This window comes from Phyllobates terribilis, unplaced genomic scaffold, assembly GCF_046119375.1.
Source record: "Phyllobates terribilis strain yellow unplaced genomic scaffold, ASM4611937v1 Scaffold_4__5_contigs__length_816908805, whole genome shotgun sequence".
NCBI lineage: Eukaryota > Metazoa > Chordata > Amphibia > Anura > Dendrobatidae > Phyllobates > Phyllobates terribilis.
The window spans coordinates 27,667,258-27,683,109 of NW_027362764.1; the positions used below are offsets into that span (position 1 = coordinate 27,667,258).

The 15,852-nt window shown below is 50.2% G+C and overlaps 1 protein-coding gene across 1 annotated transcript in view; it reads left to right on the top strand.

Moving 5' to 3' along the window:
* Positions 1-15,852, top strand: part of LOC141264608 (obscurin-like) — an 870,641-nt gene that overhangs the window by 646,845 nt on the left and 207,944 nt on the right. The gene's annotated exons all lie outside the window — the stretch shown is intronic.

Here is a 15,852-nt window from a genome sequence, read left to right on the forward strand (position 1 = left end):
GGTCATTCACTTTCTTGCCTCTTCTCTATTTTGAACAGTCTGGTCAGTGCCTCTTTGCCTCCTTTCGCTGGTCCCTCACTTTCTTGCCTCTTCTCTATTTTGCACAGTCTGGTCAGCACCTCTTTGTCTCCTTTCTCTGGTCATTCACTTTCTCACCTCTTCTCTATTTTGCACAGTCTGGTCAGCGCCTCTTTGCCTCCTTTCTCTGGTCATTCACTTTCTCACCTCTTCTCTATTTTGCACAGTCTGGTCAGCGCCTCTTTGCCTCCTTTCGCTGGTCATTCACTTTCTTGCCTCTTCTCTATTTTGAACAGTCTGGTCAGCGCCTCTTTGCCTCCTTTCGCTGGTCCCTCACTTTCTTGCCTCTTCTCTATTTTGCACAGTCTGGTCAGCACCTCTTTGCCTCCTTTCTCTGGTCATTCACTTTCTCACCTCTTCTCTATTTTGCACAGTCTGGTCAGTGCCTCTTTGCCTCCTTTCTCTGGTCATTCACTTTCTCACCTCTTCTCTATTTTGCACAGTCTGGTCAGCGCCTCTTTGCCTCCTTTCGCTGGTCATTCACTTTCTCACCTCTTCTCTATTTTGCACAGTCTGATCAGCGCCTCTTTGCCTCCTTTCGCTGGTCATTCACTTTCTCGCCTGTTCTCTATTTTGCACAGTCTGGTCAGTGCCTCTTTGCCTCCTTTCGCTGGTCATTCACTTTCTTGCCTCTTCTCTATTTTGCACAGTCTGGTCAGTGCCTCTTTTTCTTCTCTCGCTGGTCATTCACTTTCTCACCTCTTCTCTATTTTGCACAGTCTGGTCAGTGCCTCTTTGCCTCCTTTCGCTGGTCATTCACTTTCTCACCTCTTCTCTATTTTGCACAGTCTGGTCAGCACCTCTTTGCCTCCTTTCGCTGGTCATTCACTTTCTCACCTCTTCTCTATTTTGCACAGTCTGGTCAGCGCCTCTTTGCCTCCTTTCGCTGGTCATTCACTTTCTCACCTCTTCTCTATTTTGCACAGTCTGGTCAGCGCCTCTTTGCCTCCTTTCGCTGGTCATTCACTTTCTCACCTCTTCTCTATTTTGCACAGTCTGGTCAGCGCCTCTTTGCCTCCTTTCGCTGGTCATTCACTTTCTTGCCTCTTCTCTATTTTGCACAGTCTGGTCAGCGCCTCTTTGCCTCTTTTCGCTGGTCATTCACTTTCTCACCTCTTCTCTATTTTGCACAGTCTGGTCAGTGCCTCTTTGCCTCCTTTTGCTGGTCATTCAGTTTCTCACCTCTTCTCTATTTTGCACAGTCTGGTCAGCGCCTCTTTGCCTCCTTTCGCTGGTCATTCACTTTCTCACCTCTTCTCTATTTTGCACAGTCTGGTCAGTGCCTCTTTGTCTCCTTTCGCTGGTCATTCACTTTCTCACCTCTTCTCTATTTTGCACAGTCTGGTCAGCGCCTCTTTGCCTCCTTTCTCTGGTCATTCACTTTCTCACCTCTTCTCTATTTTGCACAGTCTGGTCAGTGCCTCTTTGCCTCCTTTCGCTGGTCATTCACTTTCTTGCCTCTTCTCTATTTTACACAGTCTGGTCAGCGCCTCTTTGCCTCCTCTCACTGGTCATTCACTTTCTCACCTCTTCTCTATTTTGCACAGTCTGGTCAGCACCTCTTTGCCTCCTTTCGCTGGTCATTCACTTTCTCACCTCTTCTCTATTTTGCACAGTCTGGTCAGCGCCTCTTTGCCTCCTTTCGCTGGTCATTCACTTTCTTGCCTCTTCTCTATTTTACACAGTCTGGTCAGCGCCTCTTTGCCTCCTCTCACTGGTCATTCACTTTCTCACCTCTTCTCTATTTTGCACAGTCTGGTCAGCGCCTCTTTTCCTCCTCTCTCTGGTCATTCACTTTCTCACCTCTTCTCTATTTTGCACAGTCTGGTCAGCGCCTCTTTGCCTCCTTTTTGCTGGTCATTCACTTTCTCACCTCTTCTCTATTTTGCACAGTCTGGTCAGCGCCTCTTTGCCTCCTTTCGCTGGTCGATCACTTTCTCGCCTGTTCTCTATTTTGCACAGTCTGGTCAGTGCCTTATTTTCCTCCTCTCGCTGGTCGATCACTTTCTCGCCTGTTCTCTATTTTGCACAGCCTGGTCAGTGCCTTATTTTCCTCCTCTCGCTGGTCGATCACTTTCTCGCCTGTTCTCTATTTTGCACAGTCTGGTCAGTGCCTCTTTTCCTCCTCTCTCTGGTCACTCACGTTCTTGCCTCTTCTCTATTTTGCACAGTCTGGTCAGCGCCTCTTTGCCTCCTTTCGCTGGTCGATCACTTTCTCACCTCTTCTCTATTTTGCACTGTCTGGTCAGTGCCTTATTTTCCTCCTCTCGCTGGTCGATCACTTTCTCGCCTGTTCTCTATTTTGCACAGCCTGGTCAGTGCCTCTTTTCCTCCTCTCGCTGGTCGATCACTTTCTCGCCTGTTCTCTATTTTGCACAGTCTGGTCAGTGCCTCTTTTCCTCCTCTCGCTGGTCGATCACTTTTTTGCCTCTTCTCTATTTTGCACAGTCTGGTCAGCGCCTTTTTTTCCTCCTTTCGCTGGTCCCTCACTTTCTTGCCTCTTCTCTATTTTGCACAGTCTGGTCAGCGCCTCTTTGCCTCCTCTCGCTGGTCGATCACTTTCTTGCCTGTTCTTTATTTTGCACAGTCTGGTCAGCGCCTCTTTGCCTCCTCTCGCTGGTCGATCACTTTATCGCCTGTTCTCTATTTTGCACAGTCTGGTCAGCGCCTCTTTGCCTCCTCTCGCTGGTCGATCACTTTTTTGCCTCTTCTCTATTTTGCACAGTCTGGTCAGCGCCTTTTTTTCCTCCTTTCGCTGGTCCCTCACTTTCTTGCCTCTTCTCTATTTTGCACAGTCTGGTCAGCGCCTCTTTGCCTCCTCTCGCTGGTCGATCACTTTCTTGCCTGTTCTTTATTTTGCACAGTCTGGTCAGCGCCTCTTTGCCTCCTCTCGCTGGTCGATCACTTTATCGCCTGTTCTCTATTTTGCACAGTCTGGTCAGCGCCTCTTTGCCTCCTCTCGCTGGTCGATCACTTTCTTGCCTCTTCTCTATTTTGCACAGTCTGGTCAGCGCCTTATTTTCCTCCTCTCGCTGGTCGATCACTTTCTTGCCTGTTCTCTATTTTGCACAGCCTGGTCAGTGCCTCTTTGCCACCTCTCGCTGGTCGATCACTTTCTTGCCTCTTCTCTATTTTGCACAGTCTGGTCAGTGCCTCTTTGCCTCCTCTCGCTGGTCGATCACTTTCTCGCCTGTTCTCTATTTTGCACAGTCTGGTCAGCGCCTTTTTTTCCTCCTTTCGCTGGTCGATCACTTTCTTGCCTGTTCTCTATTTTGCACAGCCTGGTCAGTGCCTTATTTTCCTCCTCTCGCTGGTCGATCACTTTCTTGCCTGTTCTCTATTTTGCACAGCCTGGTCAGTGCCTTATTTTCCTCCTCTCGCTGGTCGATCACTTTCTCGCCTGTTCTCTATTTTGCACAGTCTGGTCAGTGCCTCTTTGCCTCCTTTCGCTGGTCATTCACTTTCTCACCTCTTCTCTATTTTGCACAGTCTGGTCAGCGCCTCTTTGCCTCCTTTCGCTGGTCATTCACTTTCTCACCTCTTCTCTATTTTGCACAGTCTGGTCAGCGCCTCTTTGCCTCCTTTCGCTGGTCATTCACTTTCTTGCCTCTTCTCTATTTTGCACAGTCTGGTCAGCGCCTCTTTGCCTCTTTTCGCTGGTCATTCACTTTCTCACCTCTTCTCTATTTTGCACAGTCTGGTCAGTGCCTCTTTGCCTCCTTTTGCTGGTCATTCAGTTTCTCACCTCTTCTCTATTTTGCACAGTCTGGTCAGCGCCTCTTTGCCTCCTTTCGCTGGTCATTCACTTTCTCACCTCTTCTCTATTTTGCACAGTCTGGTCAGTGCCTCTTTGTCTCCTTTCGCTGGTCATTCACTTTCTCACCTCTTCTCTATTTTGCACAGTCTGGTCAGCGCCTCTTTGCCTCCTTTCTCTGGTCATTCACTTTCTCACCTCTTCTCTATTTTGCACAGTCTGGTCAGCGCCTCTTTGCCTCCTTTCGCTGGTCATTCACTTTCTTGCCTCTTCTCTATTTTACACAGTCTGGTCAGCGCCTCTTTGCCTCCTCTCACTGGTCATTCACTTTCTCACCTCTTCTCTATTTTGCACAGTCTGGTCAGCGCCTCTTTTCCTCCTCTCTCTGGTCATTCACTTTCTCACCTCTTCTCTATTTTGCACAGTCTGGTCAGCGCCTCTTTGCCTCCTTTTTGCTGGTCATTCACTTTCTCACCTCTTCTCTATTTTGCACAGTCTGGTCAGCGCCTCTTTGCCTCCTTTCGCTGGTCGATCACTTTCTCACCTCTTCTCTATTTTGCACAGTCTGGTCAGCGCCTCTTTGCCTCCTCTCTCTGGTCACTCACTTTCTCGCCTGTTCTCTATTTTGCACAGTCTGGTCAGTGCCTTATTTTCCTCCTCTCGCTGGTCGATCACTTTCTCGCCTGTTCTCTATTTTGCACAGCCTGGTCAGTGCCTTATTTTCCTCCTCTCGCTGGTCGATCACTTTCTCGCCTGTTCTCTATTTTGCACAGTCTGGTCAGTGCCTCTTTTCCTCCTCTCTCTGGTCACTCACGTTCTTGCCTCTTCTCTATTTTGCACAGTCTGGTCAGCGCCTCTTTGCCTCCTTTCGCTGGTCACTCACTTTCTCACCTCTTCTCTATTTTGCACAGTCTGGTCAGTGCCTTATTTTCCTCCTCTCGCTGGTCGATCACTTTCTCGCCTGTTCTCTATTTTGCACAGCCTGGTCAGTGCCTCTTTTCCTCCTCTCGCTGGTCGATCACTTTCTCGCCTGTTCTCTATTTTGCACAGTCTGGTCAGTGCCTCTTTTCCTCCTCTTGCTGGTCGATCACTTTTTTGCCTCTTCTCTATTTTGCACAGTCTGGTCAGCGCCTTTTTTTCCTCCTTTCGCTGGTCCCTCACTTTCTTGCCTCTTCTCTATTTTGCACAGTCTGGTCAGCGCCTCTTTGCCTCCTCTCGCTGGTCGATCACTTTCTTGCCTGTTCTTTATTTTGCACAGTCTGGTCAGCGCCTCTTTGCCTCCTCTCGCTGGTCGATCACTTTATCGCCTGTTCTCTATTTTGCACAGTCTGGTCAGCGCCTCTTTGCCTCCTCTCGCTGGTCGATCACTTTCTCGCCTGTTCTCTATTTTGCACAGTCTGGTCAGTGCCTCTTTGCCTCCTCTCGCTGGTCGATCACTTTCTTGCCTCTTCTCTATTTTGCACAGTCTGGTCAGCGCCTTATTTTCCTCCTCTCGCTGGTCGATCACTTTCTCGCCTGTTCTCTATTTTGCACAGCCTGGTCAGTGCCTCTTTGCCTCCTCTCGCTGGTCGATCACTTTCTTGCCTCTTCTCTATTTTGCACAGTCTGGTCAGTGCCTCTTTGCCTCCTCTCGCTGGTCGATCACTTTCTCGCCTGTTCTCTATTTTGCACAGTCTGGTCAGCGCCTTTTTTTCCTCCTTTCGCTGGTCGATCACTTTCTTGCCTGTTCTCTATTTTGCACAGCCTGGTCAGTGCCTTATTTTCCTCCTCTCGCTGGTCGATCACTTTCTTGCCTGTTCTCTATTTTGCACAGCCTGGTCAGTGCCTTATTTTCCTCCTCTCGCTGGTCGATCACTTTCTCGCCTGTTCTCTATTTTGCACAGTCTGGTCAGTGCCTCTTTGCCTCCTTTCGCTGGTCATTCACTTTCTTGCCTCTTCTCTATTTTGCACAGTCTGGTCAGCGCCTCTTTGCCTCCTTTCGCTGGTCATTCACTTTCTTGCCTCTTCTCTATTTTGCACAGTCTGGTCAGTGCCTCTTTGCCTCCTCTCGCTGGTCGATCACTTTCTCGCCTGTTCTCTATTTTGCACAGTCTGGTCAGCGCCTCTTTGCCTCCTTTCGCTGGTCATTCACTTTCTTGCCTCTTCTCTATTTTGCACAGTCTGGTCAGTGCCTCTTTGCCTCCTCTCGCTGGTCGATCACTTTCTTGCCTCTTCTCTATTTTGCACAGTCTGGTCAGCGCCTCTTTGCCTCCTCTCGCTGGTCGATCACTTTCTCGCCTGTTCTCTATTTTGCACAGTCTGGTCAGCGCCTCTTTGCCTCCTTTCGCTGGTCATTCACTTTCTTGCCTCTTCTCTATTTTGCACAGTCTGGTCAGTGCCTCTTTGCCTCCTCTCGCTGGTCGATCACTTTCTTGCCTCTTCTCTATTTTGCACAGTCTGGTCAGCGCCTCTTTGCCTCCTCTCGCTGGTCGATCACTTTCTTGCCTCTTCTCTATTTTGTACAGTCTGGTCAGTGCCTCTTTGCCTCCTCTCGCTGGTCGATCACTTTCTTGCCTGTTCTCTATTTTGCACAGTCTGGTCAGTGCCTTATTTTCCTCCTCTCGCTGGTCGATCACTTTCTTGCCTGTTCTCTATTTTGCACAGTCTGGTCAGTGCCTCTTTGCCTCCTCTCGCTGGTCGATCACTTTCTTGCCTCTTCTCTATTTTGCACAGTCTGGTCAGTGCCTCTTTGCTTCCTCTCGCTGGTCGATCACTTTCTTGCCTCTTCTCTATTTTGCACAGTCTGGTCAGCGCCTCTTTGCCTCCTTTCTCTGGTCATTCACTTTCTCACCTCTTCTCTATTTTGCACAGTCTGGTCAGCGCCTCTTTGCCTCCTCTCGCTGGTCGATCACTTTCTCGCCTGTTCTCTATTTTGCACAGTCTGGTCAGCGCCTCTTTGCCTCCTCTCGCTGGTCGATCACTTTCTTGCCTGTTCTCTATTTTGCACAGTCTGGTCAGTGCCTTATTTTCCTCCTCTCGCTGGTCGATCACTTTCTCGCCTGTTCTCTATTTTGCACTGTCAGGTCAGTGCCTCTTTGCCTCCTCTCGCTGGTCATTCACTTTCTCACCTCTTCTCTCTTTTACACAGTCTGGTCAGTGCCTCTTTTCCTCCTCTCGCTGGTCGATCACTTTCTCGCCTGTTCTCTATTTTGCACAGTCTGGTCAGTGCCTCTTTTCCTCCTCTCGCTGGTCGATCACTTTCTTGCCTCTTTTCTATTTTGCACAGTCTGGTCAGCGCCTTTTTTTCCTCCTTTCGCTGGTCCCTCACTTTCTTGCCTCTTCTCTATTTTGCACAGTCTGGTCAGCGCCTCTTTGCCTCCTCTCGCTGGTCGATCACTTTCTTGCCTGTTCTCTATTTTGCACAGTCTGGTCAGCGCCTCTTTGCCTCCTCTCGCTGGTCGATCACTTTCTTGCCTGTTCTCTATTTTGCACAGCCTGGTCAGTGCCTTATTTTCCTCCTCTCGCTGGTCGATCACTTTCTCGCCTGTTCTCTAATTTGCACAGTCTGGTCAGTGCCTCTTTGCCTCCTTTCGCTGGTCATTCACTTTCTTGCCTCTTCTCTATTTTGCACAGTCTGGTCAGCGCCTCTTTGCCTCCTTTCGCTGGTCATTCACTTTCTTGCCTCTTCTCTATTTTGCACAGTCTGGTCAGCGCCTCTTTGCCTCCTTTCGCTGGTCATTCACTTTCTTGCCTCTTCTCTATTTTGCACAGTCTGGTCAGTGCCTCTTTGCCTCCTCTCGCTGGTCGATCACTTTCTTGCCTCTTCTCTATTTTGCACAGTCTGGTCAGCGCCTCTTTGCCTCCTTTCTCTGGTCATTCACTTTCTCACCTCTTCTCTATTTTGCACAGTCTGGTCAGCGCCTCTTTGCCTCCTCTCGCTGGTCGATCACTTTCTCGCCTGTTCTCTATTTTGCACAGTCTGGTCAGCGCCTCTTTGCCTCCTTTCGCTGGTCATTCACTTTCTTGCCTCTTCTCTATTTTGCACAGTCTGGTCAGTGCCTCTTTGCCTCCTCTCGCTGGTCGATCACTTTCTTGCCTCTTCTCTATTTTGCACAGTCTGGTCAGCGCCTCTTTGCCTCCTTTCTCTGGTCATTCACTTTCTCACCTCTTCTCTATTTTGCACAGTCTGGTCAGCGCCTCTTTGCCTCCTTTCTCTGGTCATTCACTTTCTTGCCTCTTCTCTATTTTGCACAGTCTGGTCAGCGCCTCTTTGCCTCCTCTCGCTGGTCGATCACTTTCTCGCCTGTTCTCTATTTTGCACAGTCTGGTCAGCGCCTCTTTGCCTCCTTTCGCTGGTCATTCACTTTCTCACCTCTTCTCTATTTTGCACAGTCTGGTCAGTGCCTCTTTGCCTCCTCTCGCTGGTCGATCACTTTCTTGCCTCTTCTCTATTTTGCACAGTCTGGTCAGCGCCTCTTTGCCTCCTTTCTCTGGTCGATCACTTTCTCGCCTGTTCTCTATTTTGCACAGTCTGGTCAGCGCCTCTTTGCCTCCTTTCGCTGGTCATTCACTTTCTCACCTCTTCTCTATTTTGCACAGTCTGGTCAGTGCCTCTTTGCCTCCTTTCGCTGGTCATTCACTTTCTCACCTCTTCTCTATTTTGCACAGTCTGGTCAGTGCCTCTTTGCCTCCTTTCGCTGGTCATTCACTTTCTCGCCTGTTCTCTATTTTGCACAGTCTGGTCAGTGCACCTTTGCCTCCTCTCGCTGGTCGATCACTTTCTTGCCTCTTCTCTATTTTGCACAGTCTGGTCAGTGCCTCTTTGCCTCCTCTCGCTGGTCGATCACTTTCTTGCCTGTTCTCTATTTTGCACAGTCTGGTCAGTGCCTTATTTTCCTCCTCTCGCTGGTCGATCACTTTCTTGCCTGTTCTCTATTTTGCACAGTCTGGTCAGTGCCTCTTTGCCTCCTCTCGCTGGTCGATCACTTTCTTGCCTCTTCTCTATTTTGCACAGTCTGGTCAGCGCCTCTTTGCCTCCTCTCGCTGGTCGATCACTTTCTCGCCTCTTCTCTATTTTGCACAGTCTGGTCAGCGCCTCTTTGCCTCCTTTCTCTGGTCATTCACTTTCTCACCTCTTCTCTATTTTGCACACTGGTCAGCGCCTCTTTGCCTCCTCTCGCTGGTCGATCACTTTCTCGCCTGTTCTCTATTTTGCACAGTCTGGTCAGCGCCTCTTTGCCTCCTCTCGCTGGTCGATCACTTTCTTGCCTGTTCTCTATTTTGCACAGTCTGGTCAGTGCCTTATTTTCCTCCTCTCGCTGGTCGATCACTTTCTCGCCTGTTCTCTATTTTGCACAGTCTGGTCAGTGCCTCTTTGCCTCCTCTCGCTGGTCGATCACTTTCTTGCCTGTTCTCTATTTTGCACAGTCTGGTCAGTGCCTTATTTTCCTCCTCTCGCTGGTCGATCACTTTCTCGCCTGTTCTCTATTTTGCACAGCCTGGTCAGTGCCTCTTTGTCTCCTTTCGCTGGTCGATCACTTTCTCGCCTGTTCTCTATTTTGCACAGCCTGGTCAGTGCCTCTTTGTCTCCTTTCGCTGGTCGATCACTTTCTCGCCTGTTCTCTATTTTGCACAGTCTGGTCAGTGCCTCTTTGTCTCCTTTCGCTGGTCGATCACTTTCTCGCCTGTTCTCTATTTTGCACAGTCTGGTCAGTGCCTCTTTGCCTCCTCTCGCTGGTCGATCACTTTCTTGCCTGTTCTCTATTTTGCACAGTCTGGTCAGTGCCTTATTTTCCTCCTCTCGCTGGTCGATCACTTTCTCGCCCGTTCTCTATTTTGCACAGTCTGGTCAGTGCCTTATTTTCCTCCTCTCGCTGGTCGATCACTTTCTTGCCTCTTCTCTATTTTGCACAGTCTGGTCAGCGCCTCTTTGCCTCCTCTCGCTGGTCGATCACTTTCTCGCCTGTTCTCTATTTTGCACAGTCTGGTCAGTGCCTCTTTGCCTCCTCTCGCTGGTCGATCACTTTCTCGCCTGTTCTCTATTTTGCACAGTCTGGTCAGCGCCTCTTTGCCTCCTCTCGCTGGTCGATCACTTTCTCGCCTGTTCTCTATTTTGCACAGTCTGGTCAGTGCCTTATTTTCCTCCTTTCGCTGGTCGATCACTTTCTCGCCCGTTCTCTATTTTCCACAGTCTGGTCAGTGCCTCTTTGTCTCCTTTCGCTGGTCGATCACTTTCTCGCCTGTTCTCTATTTTGCACAGTCTGGTCAGTGCCTTATTTTCCTCCTCTCGCTGGTCGATCACTTTCTTGCCTCTTCTCTATTTTGCACAGTCTGGTCAGCGCCTCTTTGCCTCCTCTCGCTGGTCGATCACTTTCTCGCCTGTTCTCTATTTTGCACAGTCTGGTCAGTGCCTCTTTGCCTCCTCTCGCTGGTCGATCACTTTCTCGCCTGTTCTCTATTTTGCACAGTCTGGTCAGTGCCTTATTTTCCTCCTCTCGCTGGTCGATCACTTTCTTGCCTCTTCTCTATTTTGCACAGTCTGGTCAGTGCCTTATTTTCCTCCTCTCGCTGGTCGATCACTTTCTTGCCTCTTCTCTATTTTGCACAGTCTGGTCAGCGCCTCTTTGCCTCCTCTCGCTGGTCGATCACTTTCTTGCCTGTTCTCTATTTTGCACAGTCTGGTCAGTGCCTTATTTTCCTCCTCTCGCTGGTCGATCACTTTCTTGCCTCTTCTCTATTTTGCACAGTCTGGTCAGTGCCTCTTTGCCTCCTCTCGCTGGTCGATCACTTTCTCGCCTGTTCTCTATTTTGCACAGTCTGGTCAGTGCACCTTTGCCTCCTCTCGCTGGTCGATCACTTTCTTGCCTCTTCTCTATTTTGCACAGTCTGGTCAGTGCCTCTTTGCCTCCTCTCGCTGGTCGATCACTTTCTTGCCTGTTCTCTATTTTGCACAGTCTGGTCAGTGCCTTATTTTCCTCCTCTCGCTGGTCGATCACTTTCTTGCCTGTTCTCTATTTTGCACAGTCTGGTCAGTGCCTCTTTGCCTCCTCTCGCTGGTCGATCACTTTCTTGCCTCTTCTCTATTTTGCACAGTCTGGTCAGCGCCTCTTTGCCTCCTCTCGCTGGTCGATCACTTTCTCGCCTCTTCTCTATTTTGCACAGTCTGGTCAGCGCCTCTTTGCCTCCTTTCTCTGGTCATTCACTTTCTCACCTCTTCTCTATTTTGCACACTGGTCAGCGCCTCTTTGCCTCCTCTCGCTGGTCGATCACTTTCTCGCCTGTTCTCTATTTTGCACAGTCTGGTCAGCGCCTCTTTGCCTCCTCTCGCTGGTCGATCACTTTCTTGCCTGTTCTCTATTTTGCACAGTCTGGTCAGTGCCTTATTTTCCTCCTCTCGCTGGTCGATCACTTTCTCGCCTGTTCTCTATTTTGCACAGTCTGGTCAGTGCCTCTTTGCCTCCTCTCGCTGGTCGATCACTTTCTTGCCTGTTCTCTATTTTGCACAGTCTGGTCAGTGCCTTATTTTCCTCCTCTCGCTGGTCGATCACTTTCTCGCCTGTTCTCTATTTTGCACAGCCTGGTCAGTGCCTCTTTGTCTCCTTTCGCTGGTCGATCACTTTCTCGCCTGTTCTCTATTTTGCACAGCCTGGTCAGTGCCTCTTTGTCTCCTTTCGCTGGTCGATCACTTTCTCGCCTGTTCTCTATTTTGCACAGTCTGGTCAGTGCCTCTTTGTCTCCTTTCGCTGGTCGATCACTTTCTCGCCTGTTCTCTATTTTGCACAGTCTGGTCAGTGCCTCTTTGCCTCCTCTCGCTGGTCGATCACTTTCTTGCCTGTTCTCTATTTTGCACAGTCTGGTCAGTGCCTTATTTTCCTCCTCTCGCTGGTCGATCACTTTCTCGCCCGTTCTCTATTTTGCACAGTCTGGTCAGTGCCTTATTTTCCTCCTCTCGCTGGTCGATCACTTTCTTGCCTCTTCTCTATTTTGCACAGTCTGGTCAGCGCCTCTTTGCCTCCTCTCGCTGGTCGATCACTTTCTCGCCTGTTCTCTATTTTGCACAGTCTGGTCAGTGCCTCTTTGCCTCCTCTCGCTGGTCGATCACTTTCTCGCCTGTTCTCTATTTTGCACAGTCTGGTCAGCGCCTCTTTGCCTCCTCTCGCTGGTCGATCACTTTCTCGCCTGTTCTCTATTTTGCACAGTCTGGTCAGTGCCTTATTTTCCTCCTTTCGCTGGTCGATCACTTTCTCGCCCGTTCTCTATTTTGCACAGTCTGGTCAGTGCCTCTTTGTCTCCTTTCGCTGGTCGATCACTTTCTCGCCTGTTCTCTATTTTGCACAGTCTGGTCAGTGCCTTATTTTCCTCCTCTCGCTGGTCGATCACTTTCTTGCCTCTTCTCTATTTTGCACAGTCTGGTCAGCGCCTCTTTGCCTCCTCTCGCTGGTCGATCACTTTCTCGCCTGTTCTCTATTTTGCACAGTCTGGTCAGTGCCTCTTTGCCTCCTCTCGCTGGTCGATCACTTTCTCGCCTGTTCTCTATTTTGCACAGTCTGGTCAGTGCCTTATTTTCCTCCTCTCGCTGGTCGATCACTTTCTTGCCTCTTCTCTATTTTGCACAGTCTGGTCAGTGCCTTATTTTCCTCCTCTCGCTGGTCGATCACTTTCTTGCCTCTTCTCTATTTTGCACAGTCTGGTCAGCGCCTCTTTGCCTCCTCTCGCTGGTCGATCACTTTCTCACCTCTTCTCTATTTTGCACAGTCTGGTCAGTGCCTCTTTGCCTCCTTTCGCTGGTCAATCACTTTCTCGCCTGTTCTCTATTTTGCACAGTCTGGTCAGTGCACCTTTTCCTCCTCTCGCTGGTCGATCACTTTCTCACCTCTTCTCTATTTTGCACAGTCTGGTCAGCGCCTCTTTGCCTCCTCTCGCTGGTCGATCACTTTCTTGCCTGTTCTCTATTTTGCACAGTCTGGTCAGTGCCTTATTTTCCTCCTCTCGCTGGTCGATCACTTTCTTGCCTCTTCTCTATTTTGCACAGTCTGGTCAGTGCCTCTTTGCCTCCTCTCGCTGGTCGATCACTTTCTTGCCTCTTCTCTATTTTGCACAGTCTGGTCAGCGCCTCTTTGCCTCCTTTCTCTGGTCATTCACTTTCTCACCTCTTCTCTATTTTGCACAGTCTGGTCAGTGCCTCTTTGCCTCCTCTCGCTGGTCGATCACTTTCTCGCCTGTTCTCTATTTTGCACAGTCTGGTCAGCGCCTCTTTGCCTCCTCTCGCTGGTCGATCACTTTCTTGCCTGTTCTCTATTTTGCACAGTCTGGTCAGTGCCTTATTTTCCTCCTCTCGCTGGTCGATCACTTTCTCGCCTGTTCTCTATTTTGCACAGTCTGGTCAGTGCCTCTTTGCCTCCTCTCGCTGGTCGATCACTTTCTTGCCTGTTCTCTATTTTGCACAGTCTGGTCAGTGCCTTATTTTCCTCCTCTCGCTGGTCGATCACTTTCTCGCCTGTTCTCTATTTTGCACAGCCTGGTCAGTGCCTCTTTGTCTCCTTTCGCTGGTTGATCACTTTCTCGCCTGTTCTCTATTTTGCACAGCCTGGTCAGTGCCTCTTTGTCTCCTTTCGCTGGTCGATCACTTTCTCGCCTGTTCTCTATTTTGCACAGTCTGGTCAGTGCCTCTTTGTCTCCTTTCGCTGGTCGATCACTTTCTCGCCTGTTCTCTATTTTGCACAGTCTGGTCAGTGCCTCTTTGCCTCCTCTCGCTGGTCGATCACTTTCTTGCCTGTTCTCTATTTTGCACAGTCTGGTCAGTGCCTTATTTTCCTCCTCTCGCTGGTCGATCACTTTCTCGCCCGTTCTCTATTTTGCACAGTCTGGTCAGTGCCTCTTTGTCTCCTTTCGCTGGTCGATCACTTTCTCGCCTGTTCTCTATTTTGCACAGTCTGGTCAGTGCCTTATTTTCCTCCTCTCGCTGGTCGATCACTTTCTTGCCTCTTCTCTATTTTGCACAGTCTGGTCAGCGCCTCTTTGCCTCCTCTCGCTGGTCGATCACTTTCTCGCCTGTTCTCTATTTTGCACAGTCTGGTCAGTGCCTCTTTGCCTCTTCTCGCTGGTTGATCACTTTCTCGCCTGTTCTCTATTTTGCACAGTCTGGTCAGTGCACCTTTTCCTCCTCTCGCTGGTCGATCACTTTCTCGCCTGTTCTCTATTTTGCACAGTCTGGTCAGCGCCTCTTTGCCTCCTCTCGCTGGTCGATCACTTTCTCGCCTGTTCTCTATTTTGCACAGTCTGGTCAGCGCCTCTTTGCCTCCTCTCGCTGGTCGATCACTTTCTCGCCTGTTCTCTATTTTGCACAGTCTGGTCAGCGCCTCTTTGCCTCCTCTCGCTGGTCGATCACTTTCTCGCCTGTTCTCTACTTTGCACAGTCTGGTCAGCGCCTCTTTGCCTCCTCTCGCTAGTCGATCACTTTCTCGCCTGTTCTCTATTTTGCACAGTCTGGTCAGCGCCTCTTTGCCTCCTCTCGCTGGTCGATCACTTTCTCGCCTGTTCTCTATTTTGCATAGTCTGGTCAGCGCCTCTTTGCCTCCTCTCGCTGGTCGATCACTTTCTCGCCTGTTCTCTATTTTGCACAGTCTGGTCAGCGCCTCTTTGCCTCCTCTCGCTGGTCGATCACTTTCTCGCCTGTTCTCTATTTTGCACAGTCTGGTCAGCGCCTCTTTGCCTCCTCTCGCTGGTCGATCACTTTCTCGCCTGTTCTCTATTTTGCACAGTCTGGTCAGCGCCTCTTTGCCTCCTCTCGCTGGTCGATCACTTTCTCGCCTGTTCTCTACTTTGCACAGTCTGGTCAGCGCCTCTTTGCCTCCTCTCGCTAGTCGATCACTTTCTCGCCTGTTCTCTATTTTGCACAGTCTGGTCAGCGCCTCTTTGCCTCCTCTCGCTGGTCGATCACTTTCTCGCCTGTTCTCTATTTTGCACAGTCTGGTCAGCGCCTCTTTGCCTCCTCTCGCTGGTCGATCACTTTCTCGCCTGTTCTCTATTTTGCACAGTCTGGTCAGCGCCTCTTTGCCTCCTCTCGCTGGTCGATCACTTTCTCGCCTGTTCTCTATTTTGCACAGTCTGGTCAGCGCCTCTTTGCCTCCTCTCGCTGGTCGATCACTTTCTCGCCTGTTCTCTACTTTGCACAGTCTGGTCAGCGCCTCTTTGCCTCCTCTCGCTAGTCGATCACTTTCTCGCCTGTTCTCTATTTTGCACAGTCTGGTCAGCGCCTCTTTGCCTCCTCTCGCTGGTCGATCACTTTCTCGCCTGTTCTCTATTTTGCATAGTCTGGTCAGCGCCTCTTTGCCTCCTCTCGCTGGTCGATCACTTTCTCGCCTGTTCTCTATTTTGCACAGTCTGGTCAGCGCCTCTTTGCCTCCTCTCGCTGGTCGATCACTTTCTCGCCTGTTCTCTATTTTGCACAGTCTGGTCAGCGCCTCTTTGCCTCCTCTCGCTGGTCGATCACTTTCTCGCCTGTTCTCTATTTTGCACAGTCTGGTCAGCGCCTCTTTGCCTCCTCTCGCTGGTCGATCACTTTCTCGCCTGTTCTCTATTTTGCACAGTCTGGTCAGCGCCTCTTTGCCTCCTCTCGCTGGTCGATCACTTTCTCGCCTGTTCTCTATTTTGCACAGTCTGGTCAGCGCCTCTTTGCCTCCTCTCGCTGGTCGATCACTTTCTCGCCTGTTCTCTATTTTGCACAGTCTGGTCAGCGCCTCTTTGCCTCCTCTCGCTGGTCGATCACTTTCTCGCCTGTTCTCTACTTTGCACAGTCTGGTCAGCGCCTCTTTGCCTCCTCTCGCTAGTCGATCACTTTCTCGCCTGTTCTCTATTTTGCACAGTCTGGTCAGCGCCTCTTTGCCTCCTCTCGCTGGTCGATCACTTTCTCGCCTGTTCTCTATTTTGCACAGTCTGGTCAGCGCCTCTTTGCCTCCTCTCACTGGTCGATCACTTTCTCGCCTGTTCTCTATTTTGCACAGTCTGGTCAGCGCCTCTTTGCCTCCTCTCGCTGGTCGATC